Genomic DNA, 18556 nt, shown 5'->3' with positions numbered 1-18556 from the left:
ACAATTTCAATTTCAACATAAAAATATTAAATTAAATACAAACAAAAAATTTTCTGTTCTCCAACAATAAATAAAAGAATATATTAAAAAAACAAAGAAATTTCAAAAGTTTTGGTGTTTAAATAATAAAGAATTATAGAAAAACCAGAAGCAATTCTAAACAAATTGTAAAAATGTTTAAATAGTAATAGTCAAAAAATATTAATAATTTAATAATAATACTAATTATTGTGTAAACTTACTATTGTGGAAATAATATAACCATAATCAATACAAAATTATTAATTAGATATTAAAATATTTAACTTTGAACTGAATTATCTGAAAATAAAAGACTAATAAAAAAATAATGGATAATTTTATCTACTAATAACAATAAAAATAATATTTTAAACTTGAATATAATAAACAGTACTTGTTAAATATTACAATAAATTTAAATACTTAAAGAAAAATATTAAATATGATATCAATTCAATTGTAAAAAAATTTGCTTATTTTTGAATGTTTAAAAAAAACTATATATATCAGGATATATCAGAAATTTTATTTTAGAAAAGTTAAAAATAAAAATTATAATAATTTTTCAAGAGAATAAATCCAAACTTTGTCAAATTTTTAAATTTAAATAAGTATTATTTTTAATGGTTATTAATATTTTAAATTTCATTATTTTTGATTAATAAATTTATAATAAAATATAACTTTAATTGATTATAATTGATTATTTAATTTGATTATAACTTTAATAAATATTATTAATCTTTTTGATATTATTAATTTAAATAAATATGTTAATTTAATTATAATTAAATAATTAATGTTATTAATATAATTAAATCAATTTGAATACTTAAAAAAATAATTTTGATTTTGAATTTTATTTTAAAAGAAGTTAAAAATATTTATAGCCAATATTCAATCAAATAAATTCAAAATGAATATTAATAATAAAAATAAAACATTTCCGATTAAATAATAAAAGAATCTAGAAAAAATTGATTATATCTAATTTATTAAGAACTCAAACACACTTGAATTGAAAATATACATATAATTTTTAAAACTTTTGAATTGATTCATTATAAATTAATTTATAATCATATTTAAATAATTTTATTCATAATAACAAACAAATATTTTAAACTTTTATTGAGCCCAAATTAAAACATTAAAAAGTAATATCATAAATTTTCCTATTTTTACTACTTTTAGAAATTTCGAAATATGTCAAAAAAAATTACCTAAAATTTAATGGTTAGAATTTGGATAAATGGAATGTTTTAGATGGAAAAAACGAAAATAAATTGCTTTGAAAAAAAGACAAAATATAAAATATTATAATAAACAGTTTACAGAAAACAAAAAAAAAATATACCATAAAAAATTAAAAATTTATAAAGAAAGTACTGAATCATAATTTAAATGATATTTGACAAAATAAAAAAGATGTATTCCCACTAAAACCTGCAAGTCTTAAAGAAAAAATGCTTAGAAATTTCTACCGACGGTAAATTAATACAAAATATTTTTCATTTCTATTTATGTTTAAATAAAATTAATTTAGTTAATAGCTTAAATAATATAAATAAATATACATAATAGTTGCAATTAAGTTATTTCACTGACATTTAGTGTATTAAAAGCTATACAAAATTATTAATTGATATTCAAATATTTTATATATGGTGTATTATAATGTTATAGGACGATGTTTATATATAATTTTGAATGCAATTATCTTTAATGATATATATATATATAAAGTACAACAAGATTGAGTTTATATAAAAAAATAAATAAATATGTTTTATATTTATTACTTTATAAATAAAACTATTAATTTCGTACTGTGTTAGCCTAATTGGTCAATAACTTTCTATCATTGTTATACAAAAAATAATGAGAAACGATTTTTATAATTTTATACTATTTTTATTATATATTTTTATACACGTTTTAATTTTTTTTTCTTAATATTTTACATATTTTAACAAGTAAAATTTTATGTAATGTGTAAAATATATTAACAATTTTGAATAAACAAAACATTATTTTAAATTTTTACCAGAGTAGGAGTACAAAAACTTTTAACATATTACAGACTTATTAATAATCAATGTATAATTTTCTGGGCTGGATAATTTCAAGTACAAGATTTTGTTTTTCACTCCTGAAAGTATGCAATTGCAACAAATTTATGTTCGGTTTTGAATTTAGTAAAAATTTATTTATTTCTATTTGTATTATAATAGACTTGTGTTTGTGTACTAATGTTATAATGTATGAACCATAGAATTATTAATATTAAAAAAAATTATTTTTGTGTTTTTTTCTTATTTTTATTATTAACATAGAACCATTGTAATTAATTTATATAAATATTTAATTAATTTGTAGATATTTATTAATTCAGATTAAAAAATAAAATCTGAACTTCAAAAATCGGTAAAAATTTATAACGTATGAATATATGTGCTCAGTGATATGTGATATATATGTAATATATTAACACCAGTCACGTAATATTCTTATTTATTGATTTAAGTACACCAACTCAGTATAAAGAGAAGTCAAAAATACTTCGAAACATCTGCGATATTTATATACATAACTTTACAAAATAAATATGAAATCTAACTTTTAAGTTTTTTATATAAAAATTTACAGAATTAATTTCAAAAATAAAATTAATTTAAAATATTTTGTTCACCTAAACTTATTTAAAGTAAAATAAATATGAAAAAAACTTATAAACTTAAATAATAATATTTTTGATTTATTGAAATACAATTTTAACAATATTTTCTTAACAGTTTCAACTGATATTTAAATATTATTATAGGCTTATGATAAGTTTTATAAAAAACACAAAAACTTAGAAGAGCCATTTAAATTTTAAAATATGTAAAATGTTTTCAAGTGAAAATTGTGTTTATTTACTCGTTTTTGGTTGTTAGTTGTCTTATTAAAAATAATTAAAATTTTGCTCCATAACATATCGAAAATAATTTTTCTATACATTACTTTATTATATACAATTCATATAAGTCACTTTTTTGTATCAAAAAAAATTCCTCTTCAAAGAAAATTTTCTTTGAAGCGAAATTACATATGATTTTGAAACTAAATTGCGACTAATTATATAATAAAAAAAATGTTGTTAGTTCAGAAATATGAAAAGTATTTTGAACACTTTAGTTTTTTAATACTTTATCTAAGTTATTAAGTTTACCAAACTTTGCAAAATAATTTAAATTATACCATAAGAAACTATGTATTTTTTTATACTTAATTGCAACTAGTTATATTAATTGATATTGTTATTAATGTAACTGCTAGATAAAGTAATAAAACATTTTATTTACTTTCTATAATTTATTACATTCTTCGAAGTCTTAAAATAATTTACATTAAACTATAGAAAATATTACTAAAATCCCTGCGCTGCTTGGAAACGTACCTATTATTTTACTTAAATAAAATTAAAATAAATGAATAATCAAATATAAATAAATATTAAATTAAAATTAACTTTAATTTCGAGCACACATTTAACAAGAACTGTAAAAAAAAACTATAGCATACCTACGGTCGAATTAATAAAATGCGCAGTATTTAGTTTTGTTTGAAATTAAAATCGTTGCATACTTTTGGCGGGCCAATTTATGCACTGCACGTAGTTTATATCGTTTAACGAAAAATTAAGTACCGTAAAAACAAAAAATACTTTCAGTTTAATTTCATTTTAATGCAACGCGTTAAAACATTTCCTTCACCCCCGCAACTTTATTTAATCAAATTTCGTCGAATTATTGCGTTTATTGTTTACTTAATGTTAACTATTTGATTGTGTTTGTGTGGTGAAATTTATTTAAAACGCGTTTTTAAAAAATTATTACTTAAAAATTGTGTTTAAATGCAAAATCAAAACAAAAATATAAATAAAAACGTAAGCAAAACAGAAAACGAAAAATGTAAAACGAAAAATTGAAAAAATTGAAAAAAATCAAAAAAGAAAGAAAAAAAGTACAACATGAGAAATTAAAAATCGAAAAAAAACGCTGCACGTTTACGTCGCTGTTAACGTAACGTAAAAGTTTACGCCACATATACGCCACATTCAATAAAAGCATGCATGCCTTTGCCACCTACAATACACACATATACGAGCGCAATGCCAGCGTTTGTATGTGTGTCTGTGAAGGCATGTATTTGTGTCTCTGCCGAAAACAAATAAAAATCAAATAGTGAAAAGCAAAAATGTGAAGAGAAAAGCAAAATAAAATTTACTTGCACGCGCAACTTTATTTACTGCCTCTACTGTTAACACTACTGTTAGCAGCACTACTGTTAGGACTAACACTAGCACTGCTATGTCAAGCCAAACTGCTACAGCACAATTTACGCTCGATGCTTAACTGTAAAACTTTAAGGGTAAAATATCGAAAGAAAGTATTGGTGAAAAACTCTGTCAAACTTTGACAAACATAAAAAACAAATAAACTATGAAAAAAAAACTATTTCAATTTGATATATAAAACCATTGATAAAATAAAAACAAAAATATAAAGCAAATATATATTTTTTTAAAGAATACAGTAAAAAAAACATATACGAAATATTTAACTTTAATTTTTATTTAATTTATAATTTTGCTAGAAACACATTTATCCCACCTCCACGTGGAAAATATTAACAGTCTTAATTTTTAAGCAAAACTCAAGGTTTTTATACCTGTAGTGTAAGCTCTGATTCAATTCAGAATTTCTGTAATGTGTAAGGATATTATTAAAGATAACTTACAATATATTCACTTATTTGGAATCATACAATTATAGGCTTTTTAGCATAGGACTGCGTTCCTTAAAGCACGAGTATTAGTAATAATTGCTAATATTTTGAAATTATTTGGTCACTAATTGAAAAAAAACGTAACGATCAGATAATCTCACCCTCCTCTCACCACATAAACGGTACATACTCGTATTTGTAATATTGCATACTATACGGCTGAAGCAATAATTGATTTGTATTCATATTACCATCCATTTTAGCGGGTGTATAACATATAAAATGTTATCAATTCATTTATAATTACTTAATTATGTTAATGATTATGCATACACATAAGAATAATTTATTTATATATATGTATATAAGTATATATGTATATATATATGCATAAAAGATAAAAACTATTTATTATAGATTTTGTCTAAAGAATTATTTTCTGTATTTCTTTATTCATTTATTGGCAGAAATGATTCATTTAGAAATGAATCAATTTTTGTACGTTAATCCAAGTAACTATTTTTGATATAGTTGAAATTTTAATTAAATAAATTAATATTTGCAAGAATTAACAAGTAATTTAATAAAAGTTATAAATCGATTTCACTAAATCAATAATTTCTTCACACTCTCGCTCACTATTTCTCTTACTGCACTTGACTTATATTAATTTAGAAAGTTATCAACCTCAACTTAACACTGGAAAATAGTAAATACCTTTCCTATAAGATTTTAATACAAAAAAAAATCAATTTAGTTATCGCATTTATTAGCTTATAATTAAAATATCCTCAACATAAATCTTAGAACTTTTGAAAGTTTATAAGTAATATATGCTTATACAATAATATGATTAAGTTGATTTTAGTACCCACATAAAAATTCTCAGAAATCAGTTAAATGATTTCAAAATCAATGCTAAGATATGCATAATTATTATCTCAACAACTTAATGTTATTTAAAAATAAAGGGCGTATCGCCACATCACTGATCAGATATTCACACCATAGACAATGAAAACATATGGATATGTATTTATAGATTTTTAACAGAATTACTTCAAATCTTTGTAGTAAATAATTTTTTTAATGGAAATATTTTCCAAAAAAAAATCAATATAAGATTGATTAGCTTAACAAAGGCAGAAGATATAATTCAATAAATTTTTATGGGCGTATTGACTTATCATTTTCTTATCACTGCTCTCGTTCACTAAGAATATTCTTATCACTTGAGCAAAAACATTCAAAACACACATTTACACAATTTTTTTATTAAAATGTTAAAACGATAATAAAATATATATAAAAATACTTATTATATATAAAATTACTAATCCCAATTTCTCTCGTACTTTTTTAATATTAATTTCAGGTTACACCATATCGAGAAGTTATCCAATGAGAAAGCCGCTTAAATTTTGGTAAGTAGGAAGAATTATTAATTAATAATGGATTAATTATAATAATTACCAAAGATATATAATATATAAAAAATAGTCAATACTTCAAATTTATAAAAAAGTATTTAAATATTTGATTTTTTTTGATATTTTTTGTTTTCAACTATATTTATTTAACTATACATTTATTTTTATTTCAATTTTTAATTAATTTAATTAATTTTTTAAATATTTGAAAAAATTATTTCTTATTTCTTTTTATATCTTTTTAAAAGTAGGAAATAAAGTGGAAATAAATTATAAAACTATTATATTAAATATACTAATATTAAAATTGATGTGTATCAATATTTCATATAAAAATATTTTTTTATATGAAAAAAGTTTAATTAGTATTTAAATAATTATTAATGCATAATAAGTTATAAAAAACTATATAATATAAATACATTTGAAATATAAAACGATTAAGTCTGACCGAAGAATTTTTTCAACCCAAGAACATTCCTTCAAAAATATTTTTATTGTGTATAAAATAATTATAAATTTATTATATATATAATGAGTGACAATATAATAATATTACCTATGATTTTTATATTAAAGTACTTACGTGTGATAAAAAATTCTCTGGATCAGATCAAAAATTATTAATTAAAATCGGATTATTAAAAGACGATGTTAGGGTTACCAGTTTTAAGTCCATAATGGTTCTCTTTAGAATGGATTTCTTTAGAATGGATCTCTACTATTTATTACTATATACATAATAATGAAGTAAAAATTTTATTGAGTTTATTTAGTTTTATTTTTTTAATTTATCAGATAGTTATTAATCAATTAAAATCTGTAGATCTATGATACGCGTTTCATAGACAAATTCAACCAAAACATAATAAATCTCATATAAAGTAGAGACATAAAATCTATAAAAAAATATAGATTATAAACTAAAAGTAGGAGAAAATAGAAAGAGAAAGAGGGATGAAATGAAAATATATAAGCGTTTCATTTAATTTCACTTTTATATATTTATTCATTCTAGAGATTTTTTCGAACATAAGTGAACTACAACAACAAAAATTCAATTTATATTATTTTAATTAATTAAGTTTTTGACTGACCATACAGCTGTTTCGAGCATTGCCAAATACTGACCACCCATCATCACTGGTCTTGAAAATAATTCTTGTATTTAATTATTTATAATTAATTATTTTTGAGACTGCAAGTACCAGGAATCGAACTCGGGTCCTGCCAAATGTGAAGCTCAGAATCAGCGCACCTTAACCAACTGGCCCAAAGCCGTATTTAACTTTTTATATTCGCTAATTTTTTTGTTATTTTGCTGTGAAAATTTTATTAACAAATTTATTTGCTGTGTTTATATTAGAACGAAATCATAAACCAGCTGTAAAATAATTGAATTAATTAATTAATTATATTTTTATTTTTTATTGTTAAATTTTAATACTATTCTATTTGTAGCGGCATTATTCATTCTAGTTAAAAGACCCAGTTTTTAAGCTATTGATAATATAGTAGTATACTGATTTTATTTCAATTGGATCTAAAAATAGGAATGATGTAGAGTCACTACATGAATCCGTGATGAGTCCAATCAGGATATTCTAAATATTGTTTTGAATATAGAGCTTTTCTTTGGCATTCAAAAAAGATATATAAACTTTCTCATTTTTTGAGGTTAGATAAACTTCTGGTCGATGTTATAGTCGATGTCTCTTATATGAAGTTATAGTTAATGCTTGGATATGACTTTGACTGCACAATTGAAAATAATAGAGAGTATAATATCAGAAAAAATCCTTTACATCGCAGCTAAAAACTCACTCCCTTAAATATATATTACATTAAATTTGGAGCCCCCTGACTACACCCACTAGGAAAATTTCAACAATTTTAATGTCGTTATACAGCTTCATTCGGAGTAACTTATCCTTCACTTTCAACTGCCATAGCAAGAGAAAAAAACTATTATTTTTTTCTTTATTCATAATTCATAGTTCCTTCCATTTGAGAGAAAACTCAGCGAATTCTCATAAAGCGCAAAATTGTTCTTTTCTGTTTGTGCCAAGTGGCAAATTAATCAAGGCTTAGTTTTTTAATTTAAAGCGAATAACTTTTTTTATTATTATTTTCCTAAATTAATGCTGAGATATTAAAAATAGTATTCCGAGCAACAAGGAAAAAAGTTTTCTGCAACTCTTCTTTATCCTTCGGCGCTGGCAGAGCGCAAACAAGAACAACACAATCTTCAAATAATAAGAATAACAACTGTAACGGAAGCGGAAACTGCTGCAGTTAAGAAAAAATATGTTGTTACCTACATTGTTACATACACACACACACATGTGAGTATGTAGATTCGTACGTGTTTGGGTTGCAGGCATGTGCGAAAAAGTAGCAGTTCAGAAGCAAAGTTGCAATTATTTTCAGCTTAAATGACAAAACACAAGGAAATAAGTCTTAAGTATTCTTGTTGCATAAACATTTTTTTAACATGTAAATTTTTTTTATTTATTTTTCCTTTTTTTTTTGAGATATTTTTTATGCTATTTATATGTTCGCTACACTTTCAGAAGGTTAAATTAGTTATGCTATTCAGAGACACAATCCACACCTATGTGTGGATTAGAGGAACAGACAGAAGAACTGTGACCAAGCAAAATAATGAGTTATGAGGTCAGATAAACTATTTCGAAACATAATAAGAACTTTTAGAACAAAAAGAGTAAAAAAAGTACAGGGCACTTTATTTTGAGATATATGTTAGTTTAAAGTAGGTACAGTCCTCATTTGATGTTAGAAAATTCTTAACTAAACACATTTTTAACTTTTTTCGGAAAGCATGTAGCTTTCTTCTGTTTATTTAATGTCAATGTTACCACGAAATGTCTACAATAATCGTAGAGCTTTATTGCGCTATACAGGGTTTGTACCATACCCTGTTAACTACTGTTATATTCTATACTAAAATTTCCTGCTTAAATAAAATAAAAATACCCGGTCAAAACTGTCGCATATTCAACGAAACTATCACATTTGAAGTCGCTAGAATTTCGCTAGAATTTCCGGCTACAAAATTATAGACTAGACAAGCATCGCGAGACAAGCATCGTCATCTATGAGAAACTTGAATCCATTTAAATTATCTCTTAGTAATGGATGGAGAAGACTTCCACAGGAATGTGGAAACTTGATTCTAGTAAGTAGGTGAAAGAGATATGAGCAAGAAGCTTAATACCTACTGAGCTAGGTATATCTAAGGCTTGACCGTGACTCAGGTAGATGGGGAGGAAATTGTAGATACTGTAGATATATGTGCAAAAATGAGTAAAACCGATAAACACAGTTCGCGAACACATATTTTATATAGAACCCGACTGAACAATAGATACTTTCTAACTTAATGAAAACAAATATATCTTATGTTATATTTTTATACATTAATTTTTAATAATAAGTGCTCTTATTCCAGTATTCACATAAAATATAACCAATAATCTTATTATCTTTCAAGTATACAAATGTTTTGTCATATCTGGAATATTCATTTTGCGCAGATTTAGGCGAAGTTTGAGGTTGTTTATTTGACAAGTCATTTGTATATTTGGACATTGTTATGTACCTCTTATGAGCGAATGAAAGTATCTATTTAAAATCAAATTTATATCAAACCACGATTTCGATTACTAACTTGATTGTTAACAGAAATATTACACCAACAGCAATCATGCTTCATTGTCATCCCGTAGTAAATTGAGCAGATCAACTAGTTCAATAATAAGACTATGATTTTGCAGAACTGCTTGCTAAACTGGATCCTACGAGCAGATAAGTATCCAATCCCAACCATTTTGAATAAAATGTTGTCACATCCTCTCTAATTTTCTTTCGTGAAATTGCAATTTGATCAGATTCCTAAGAGCTCAACCATAGTTTCATCGGCAGTAACTCCGATATAACAGCTAACTATAACTGATTTGCTTCCGATTCCTATAAGTTCGTCCATACCTTTATCTCCAGCAACTTCAATATATTATCTAACTAGCAAACCTCAAACATTTTGAATAAAAAATTTGAAAATATTATTACACTCACTCTAATCTATAAACTCACCTAAATTATGGACTGTAGTGTGCCTCTTGAATTCGTTTTCACTCAACAAAATTTTGTAAATTTTTCTTCTAACTTTTGCGAAAAAAAGAGTATTTTTTTTTGTTATTTAGACTAGAAAAGTTGTAATTTCAGAAAACACAACTTTGCACCCATGCACCCATAAACTCTGGCGAAAATTCTGATGTGTGAGCAAAATTCGAATGCACACGTAAGCGTGTGTGTGTGCGTGTGTGTGTATGAATGTGCGAATGTAAGTTTTTGTAATTCAGCCATAAACTTGCATTGCTACTTTGCTGGTTTCTTTATTTAAGATTTTTTAAAATTTTTCCTAACATTTTTCTTTGTTTTTGTACTTATAGTTGTTGTTTTCTTGTTGTTGGCATAAGTAAGTGCACCTAAGGCTACTTATGGAAAATGTAAATTAAAGTTGACTTCTATGAGTTTTCTTTGCTGTTGCCTTTATAAACAGTAATTTTTTTGTTTGCAAGTAAAAGGGACAATAACTTACTTAAGAAGAAGAAACTAATTTAGTCAAAGTGAAAGGATACAACAACATTTGATGTGCTTTTCTTTAGATGCAACATAAGCTTAAATGAGAAAACATTTTATTGCATACTTTAAGGTGTTTTAGGGACAAAATTGAACAACAGAATATTTGCAGCAATTTTTTTTCAGCAAAATATGAAATTATAGATGCGTTCTTTTCAATTTAATTAATACTTAGATTATGACACCCATTTTAATTTACATAAAAATATCACCTATTATTTTCTTCACAGTGGATAGATTCTTGTGAAAGTATGATGTGGACACATGAGTCGAGTTCTTACTAAATTTGTGTTATAGCATCTTAAAGTTTTATAAAGTAACATGTAAACTCAGTTAGAACAATTGTATATCTCTAACGAGAATAATTCTACACTTTATACGAAAAGCTGTTTGTCTTCTGTTCATTCAGGGTCAATTCTAGCACAAATGATCCAATATGATCGCAGTGATTTAGACAACTGGTGATTAACTTCTATTATTTTCTTTATTAAATTGCAATTTTTAAATAAAATGAAAATGACTGATGTGTAACTATTTAAAAAAACCATCAAACTCCATATATCTGGAATTTTCCAGACAAACTTGCCAGGAAAATAGCAGTCTTGCACCTTTTCTGGCGGAGATGATTTTTTCTCACTAATTCGGAAAGTATAAGCAAATCAAAGAAAGCTATATTGCAATAATCTTTACGAGCTATCACAATCGATTGAGCTTCTAGCGGCTTTCAAGCTCAAATAATTTAAGAATTATTTACAATTAATAAAAATAACTCAAGAATCGTTGGAAGAATACTGACAGGGCACTGTAGATTAATTTACCAAAAAATAGGGAATTTACTTTATTGGAACTTGTAAGTTTTATAGGAAAAATAAAGACATGTAATGCAACACACATATATATAAAGATATTTATCAATTTATTTTAAAATTATATAACAGTAAAAGATATTATATATTGAATTGTTCTTCTTATTTAGCACTACACTTCAGTGTGAACCTTGGTCTCCCTTATCCAATTATATATTGAATTATAAGATTATATATCAGTTAAGAACAGTAGCAAACATTTTTGAATTCCAATAGCTCTTTAGACAATAGGTTCGTGTTTAATTCCAAAGTTGCCCACTAACTGTTTTCAACTTAAATTGCAGTATAGATCATAACAAAGACTTCACTCTGATAATGTCTCTAAAATAATATTAGATAAATTGTACATGACTGGACCGAACTCAAAAGACAGCTTAATACTTGAATATATAATTATATTTCATTAGATTATTCAAGTAGGTATCTGAACTTGCTCTTATAATTTGATGAAGTAGATTTTATAATATATATATTTATTACATTAATAAATAATTATTAATTAATTAGTTATTATTAATTAAATTATTTATCAACTTAATAAAAATATCTATACTAATTCATAATCATACCTGAACAGGCAAAAATGCAAATTACTTTCTGAAGATTTAATATAGTATACTAATATAGTTAGTTGATTGGTGGGTTTCAGTGACGGCCACTAAATACTTCAATGTACCGCAATTAGCGATTTGCCGCCGTATCGAATTTAGATAATTTAATAGGTCTTTCATCTTTACCGATGGACAGTCTGATAAACTGTAAAAGAAGTATTTTCCTAAAAGCTTAATTCTTCTGAACTTCGGATATTCACAGAGAAAGGGTTTTATGGTTTCTTTTTACTGCAGGTTTCCACAACTTCTGCAATGAGGATTATGTGGAATGCGCAGTTTCTCCGCATGGGTTCCTATCTATATATTGTACTATATATGTACAATGTAGTATGAAGTACATGTAGTATGTAGTATATGTTATAGTAGCCTATAAACAAATTTTTAGATCTGTAAGGTTGGTTTTATAAAAGAAAAATATTATGCTCATCATTTATATCTCATTTATATCAATTATATCTGCCAAAGTTTTTGTTATGATTTGAAGGTGTCAATTTCTCTGGATTTTATATATAACTGCTGAACAATATTACACAAATACTATTAATCTATATTTATTTAATCTACTCAAATTATAATCATAAGGCTGTCTTTAAAATGCTATTTAAATATTTCGATTATGTATTATTTGTATAAAATAGATAAATTTTAATTTATTTGTGTATAAAACTTATTTATATAATTTTAGTTTACTACGAATGAACTCAATTTTATTATTTCTAAGCCATTAGAAACTTTGGTACAATTTAGTACTTTTATTAATCCCAATTTATTTGAAACGCAAATCCATTCAATTGTGACAAGAAAATTGCACACTAACACATCGAACGAGGGCAGCAATAAAAGTCCATGTCAAAAAAGTAGACACCAATAGCCAGTAACCGACAAGTACAGGCGATTATCTAGAATTTAAAAACTTAAAACGCTGTGCAATAACAAGAAAAAAACACAAACTACAACTGAGAAAAAAGTCACGTAAATGTCCGTCCAATTCTAAGCCGAACCAATGACAGAAGCAAAGGCACGCCACACTAAATTTCAACAAATGCTGAAAACGACGGCGAGAACGCGTATCTGTGAAATTGTCTAAAATTGTCTCGCTGGTGATCTCCAAGTTGCACGCCTCGTTGAGCATTTAGAATCTGCAGCGAAGTAGTGCGCCATACCGGGCCTACAATGGGCGAACAGTGCCGTGGAGTGGCGTATCGGAACGCGGCAACCGAAATCAAGATACATGAAAATCGCGCTTTACTGATACTTAACGTCCAGCGTACGACACAAGCGAACGGGCCGAGCTGGGCCGTGTCGTTTCGGCGCAGCGCATTGGTTTGAGAAATTAAGTGAGCAAATGACTTGTAGATTGTATTGTATTGTTATTTTGGATAAAGCACTGAAAAAACCTATAAAAAATAATAGCAATAATAATAACGCCGAACAACGACAGTCAACAGCCAACAGCAAATGGCAATCAAGTGTAATTTATTTCGAATTGAGATCGACCATGTATCTGTTAGATACGCGCACCATACACCACACACCATACACCATACATACATTACTTATATACTCGTACGAGGTTATGTACGAAAGCAAACTTTCGCTTTGCTTTATTTTTACTCAAATTTATGAGATAGAATTGCGCGAACGGAACAGACCGGATGCACGGAAGTGGTTATTCTCAAACACAAAACAGGTACATTACCGGCCGTTCTCGTGTATTGCCCTGCACAGTGCCACCCTGCGACGCTGCGTCCAAAAGCAGGCATTGAAGCGTTACGTCGTTTCGCGTATCTCGAAATATTCTAATTTTCATCTCGTCGCTAGTAACGCTTAGATTAGCACAAAAATTCGCTAGCCTTTGTCGAGCTCCACGTAATCGTATCTTACATATTTTTTTGTAAGCTGCATGTGCAGGAAGTTGTTTTCTAAAAACATTAAAAAAATTATAAACAAATTTTTATTATTTTTTTTTAATAATTTATTTTATTTTTTGTTTTTTATTTTGTTTTTTATATACAGCTTCCATTAAATAGAACTTAGAGACAATTAGTTTAGTCATTGGTTAATATAAATAACTAACTATAAACTATTTTTTAACCTTTCATACTAGTATGAATATATAATAACCTAAAGTTTGTGAAGATATTCATAACGTACTGAGAGTATAGTGAGATCAATGGGTAGATAGTTAGGTGAAACGCAGTCGTCGACTTTCTGAGTTGGCATGATGTCAGTAGGAACCAAACATCATTCAACCTTGACCTAACCATTATTTTGATATAACAAACCTCAGTAGCTGGGATAACGAAAGTTTGGAAACTCATGGAATGGCCCCCCTCTTATAACAATCCAATATTACCTTTTTTTTATAATGGATAAATAAAAAGTAAAGTGTTTGTGCACACACCTGTGGTATCACATTATCGCAGTAGGAACCCAAAAATAATTCAATCTTCGTGAAACCATAGTTTAATTGCTTAGCTAAAAAAAATTTTACCAATTCACGAGATGTCCTCCAGATGATAATAAGCTTATAATATTTTTTTTTTTATTATAGATAGAGATAGAGAAAAACTATTTTATGGTCTCTCATCTCTTCTTATTACTATACCTATAACAATAATTATTAGATATAATACCCATTCATTGTACCAGTAAGACGTATAACATTTAAGTCTATACATCTTAAAGAAGACATTCAGAAGTGTCTGCACAAATCAACAAATAAATAAATAAGGGTTCTAAAGGATACCAATTGCAAGTAGTCATTCATTCATAACTATACTATATAACTATACTACATAACTACCATATATACATATAACTATATACATATAACTAGCCATAACTATATCATTTATCTCCCTTACAAACGGACTTCCGACGAGACATTCTATTTACCGTTTTTTCCATTTCAAAGAGTCTATTTACAGCTAATTTCTGGTTGCCCACTTAACAGCAAAATTGACCCTATGTGGACCGTACACCCCTCCTTAAGTAGCACTATATAATTTATTTTATTATTTATTTAATTATGAATATATTTATATAAGGAATTGATTTGTATTATAATGTAGGGATAAGGATAAATACCTTATTGGATAAAATTAAGAAAATTAAATAAGACAAAAAAAAATTGCTTTTATTCAATCTATCATTACCTTATCTATTTTAACAAAAATAATTGCTTGTAATAACCAAAAAACCTCAAGATTGATCCCATCAAAAAATACATAAAGGATAGAGCCCTGAAATTATTTGCGAAAACAGACAGACTTACCAACACCACGTTATCAAATCTCGGAATGGTTACACGCTCCTCGGGGAAGTATGCAGATCTGAGACCAATTATTGTTTAGTCTGATGAAATGATAAAGAATAATCCACACAAGTCGGAAAGGGGGGTTTTAAAAATACCTCGAGTTAAGAAAGAGTAAAAGTGCTCAAGTGCACTGGCTCAAATAGCTTCAACATAATAATATTTATAACTATTACTGAAGAATTTTCATTGTTTAGTTTATTGAATTTTTAACTAACCATACAGTAATACTACTAAATACCTAATATCAGGGGTCTTTGGAAATATTCCTTGGACAATAGCAAATTAGTTTTAATAAAATATTACTTACTCTTAAGAGTATATTTACCACTACCATTAAAAGTTTTATATATTACTTGTTTTTATGAATGATTATAAAATGTTTCTTCTATTCTATCTATCAATAGAAGTTGGCTATAACCAATTACTTTCTTGTAAATAATATATTTGTTGTGTCTATGTAGTAAAATATATGCATACGAGAATCTATTCAAATTCAATAGTTTAACTAACTAAGTTGGCGGCGAAATTATTTGAAGCATGAACTACTCACACAAAGTATATAAAAATTTATACATATATAATGAACTAAACTTCATTTATAAGATTTAATTAAAGTCATACTCTTATGTAAATGTATGTAAATAAAAATAAATAAATGTTTACACTACCGTGAAAAGCTACACCCACTTGTTGATTCGCTCATAGAAAAGAAATATACTTGACCATGTAGTTTTAAGTCAAAACCACAGAGCAGAACTTTGTTTATTCAAATTCTAAAAAAGATTGGTTAAAAGAAATAAATAAATTAAAAAAAATTGAATATAAAAAATAAAGCTACTCCCTTTATTGAACTTCATAGTAATACACGTAGGTTAAAAAAGGCTGAAAGCAACTCGAAAAAAGAATTTTTGGCAATAACTTACGTTTTAAGTTGGATATCATTAAAGAAAAGTTTATATATATTTTACTATTAAGGATAGAGATAATAAACTGCAACCTAAAAGATCTATTGTGGCCCTTAGTCGGATGAGAGTGTTTCTCCAAGTTTGATTTCTTTAATGAAAGACAATATAGAGCCTATTTTTCCTAGCCTTGAATTCCTATGTTCCATGAAATATCCTCCGTGGTGTTTCTTCCATTTATGCATCAGTATCGGGGATACCTCTAGCAAACGCTTTTGCAGTCTGAGTTGGATTAGATTCCTAACTTTATTAATTCATTATTCTTTCTCTAGTGACCGGTTAGTATTTCGGTATTATTACCGGAATAAGAAATATTTCTTAGCTTATTCTTTATTAATTCTATACAATCCTTGATGCCTTTTAGATTGAAAATACCTAAAAGCATATTGGATTTCGATAGTCTTGGTTGTTCTTCCCAATATAGTTCTCTTTTCTTTTTCCTTAACCTTACTTTAGTTAATGTAGTTAATAAACATTCTTTGCCGATATGTACTAAGTTTGTCTAACTTCTAATGTATTTAAAGTGGATGTAATTATCTAATAATTAAGAGTAGAGAATATTGAATATTCTACATAAACTTACTTACTTAAATGGCCTTAACAAACAACCCGTTATCGGATTTCGGCCTATCACAGGACTCCTATACAGACACCTCTGCTGCGTAATTCATTATTCTACCGGTAATATAGTCTACCTCAACATATTCTTCCTCTAAATACTGCTTCTAACACCTGTTTTGCTGGAGCGTCATCATCCATTCTCACGACATGAGCAAACCAGCGAAGGTGCTGAATTCTATCAATGTTGTGGTAAAGTCCGTATATCTTGTAGTTCATTTGGAAGTAGTAATCGTAATATACTCGTAGAGGACGTAGAAAACTCGTAGAGATCTAACAAAGAACTTTTCTCTTTAAAACTCCCAGTGGTGCTTCATCATTTTGCAGAAGCGTCGGTGCTACTGCGTAGTACAGAAACATAGGTGGGATCGCGACCCATGGAGCGAAAGTTTTATACATTCTGAATATATATTATTTTAATTATACATTTAGTAAATTCAAGTAAAATCAGTACTTATATTCAAGTCTCAGATTGTTGTGAGAAATCCTGATATTAAGATTCTGAGAAGGTGAAGCAGTAGAAATACCTACACAATAACTACTTTGCTATAGCTCAATTTATGAATATCACAGACCTAATTGTGGCGAATACCTCTTAAATGGTTAAAAAACAGTTTCCTTTTAAACTTTAATAAATATTTATCTAAAATCGACGTTTTTCACCAGACTTTTGCTGGAGATATATGTTTAAATAAGTTGCATTAAAAGACGCTTCTTCAATTATGATATAATTATATTTTACCACAATGGCAGTTATATATGGTATAAGTAGCCTAGTATAATTATATTATGCCTTGAAAAACTTAATAATGCATAATTTTTATAAAGTAAATACTATTAGAGGAGTAAATTTCGAGTACCTTTGAATCGACAATATTGAAATATTTGATCAAATTTACTTGTTATTACTTCTAGTTCAGCATCATTTAATTAAACATCTAACTTGCAACCTCAGTCAATTCCGAAACACTCCAAATGCTGTATATGCATTAGCCTCCTCCAAATGCAACATGCAGCCACAAATCGTAGCACATGACAAAAAGTGCTCCTCTATAATAAAGCAGTAGAATTTAATTAATGACAGACATGGACAGACACGGTTAAGTAAACAAAGCGGCTTTGGATGTGAAATGTATTAAAAGGAATGTGCATCACATGGACGCACTGGAAGCGCATACGAAACGCAACGCAATTGCACGCCACCCTCATTCATGCGAGTTTGGCCTGTGCTGCGATTTAAGTCTTCTCCTCTGTGTCATTTGAAAAAAAACCCATTTTTTATGTTAATTTATCA

General features: G+C 26.8%; 1 long non-coding RNA gene across 1 annotated transcript in view; it reads left to right on the top strand.

Annotated features, from left to right (window-relative positions):
• LOC119678441 overlaps positions 1 to 18556 on the top strand; it is a 112285-nt gene that overhangs the window by 12881 nt on the left and 80848 nt on the right. The window contains exon 2 of the long non-coding RNA XR_005252337.1: positions 6170 to 6218. This is a non-coding gene — a long non-coding RNA (uncharacterized LOC119678441). The remainder of the gene's footprint in view (positions 1 to 6169; positions 6219 to 18556) is intronic.

Source organism: Teleopsis dalmanni, chromosome 2, assembly GCF_002237135.1.
Source record: "Teleopsis dalmanni isolate 2A chromosome 2, ASM223713v2, whole genome shotgun sequence".
NCBI classification, from domain to species: domain Eukaryota; kingdom Metazoa; phylum Arthropoda; class Insecta; order Diptera; family Diopsidae; genus Teleopsis; species Teleopsis dalmanni.
This window is presented reverse-complemented; position numbering and strand designations above follow the sequence as displayed.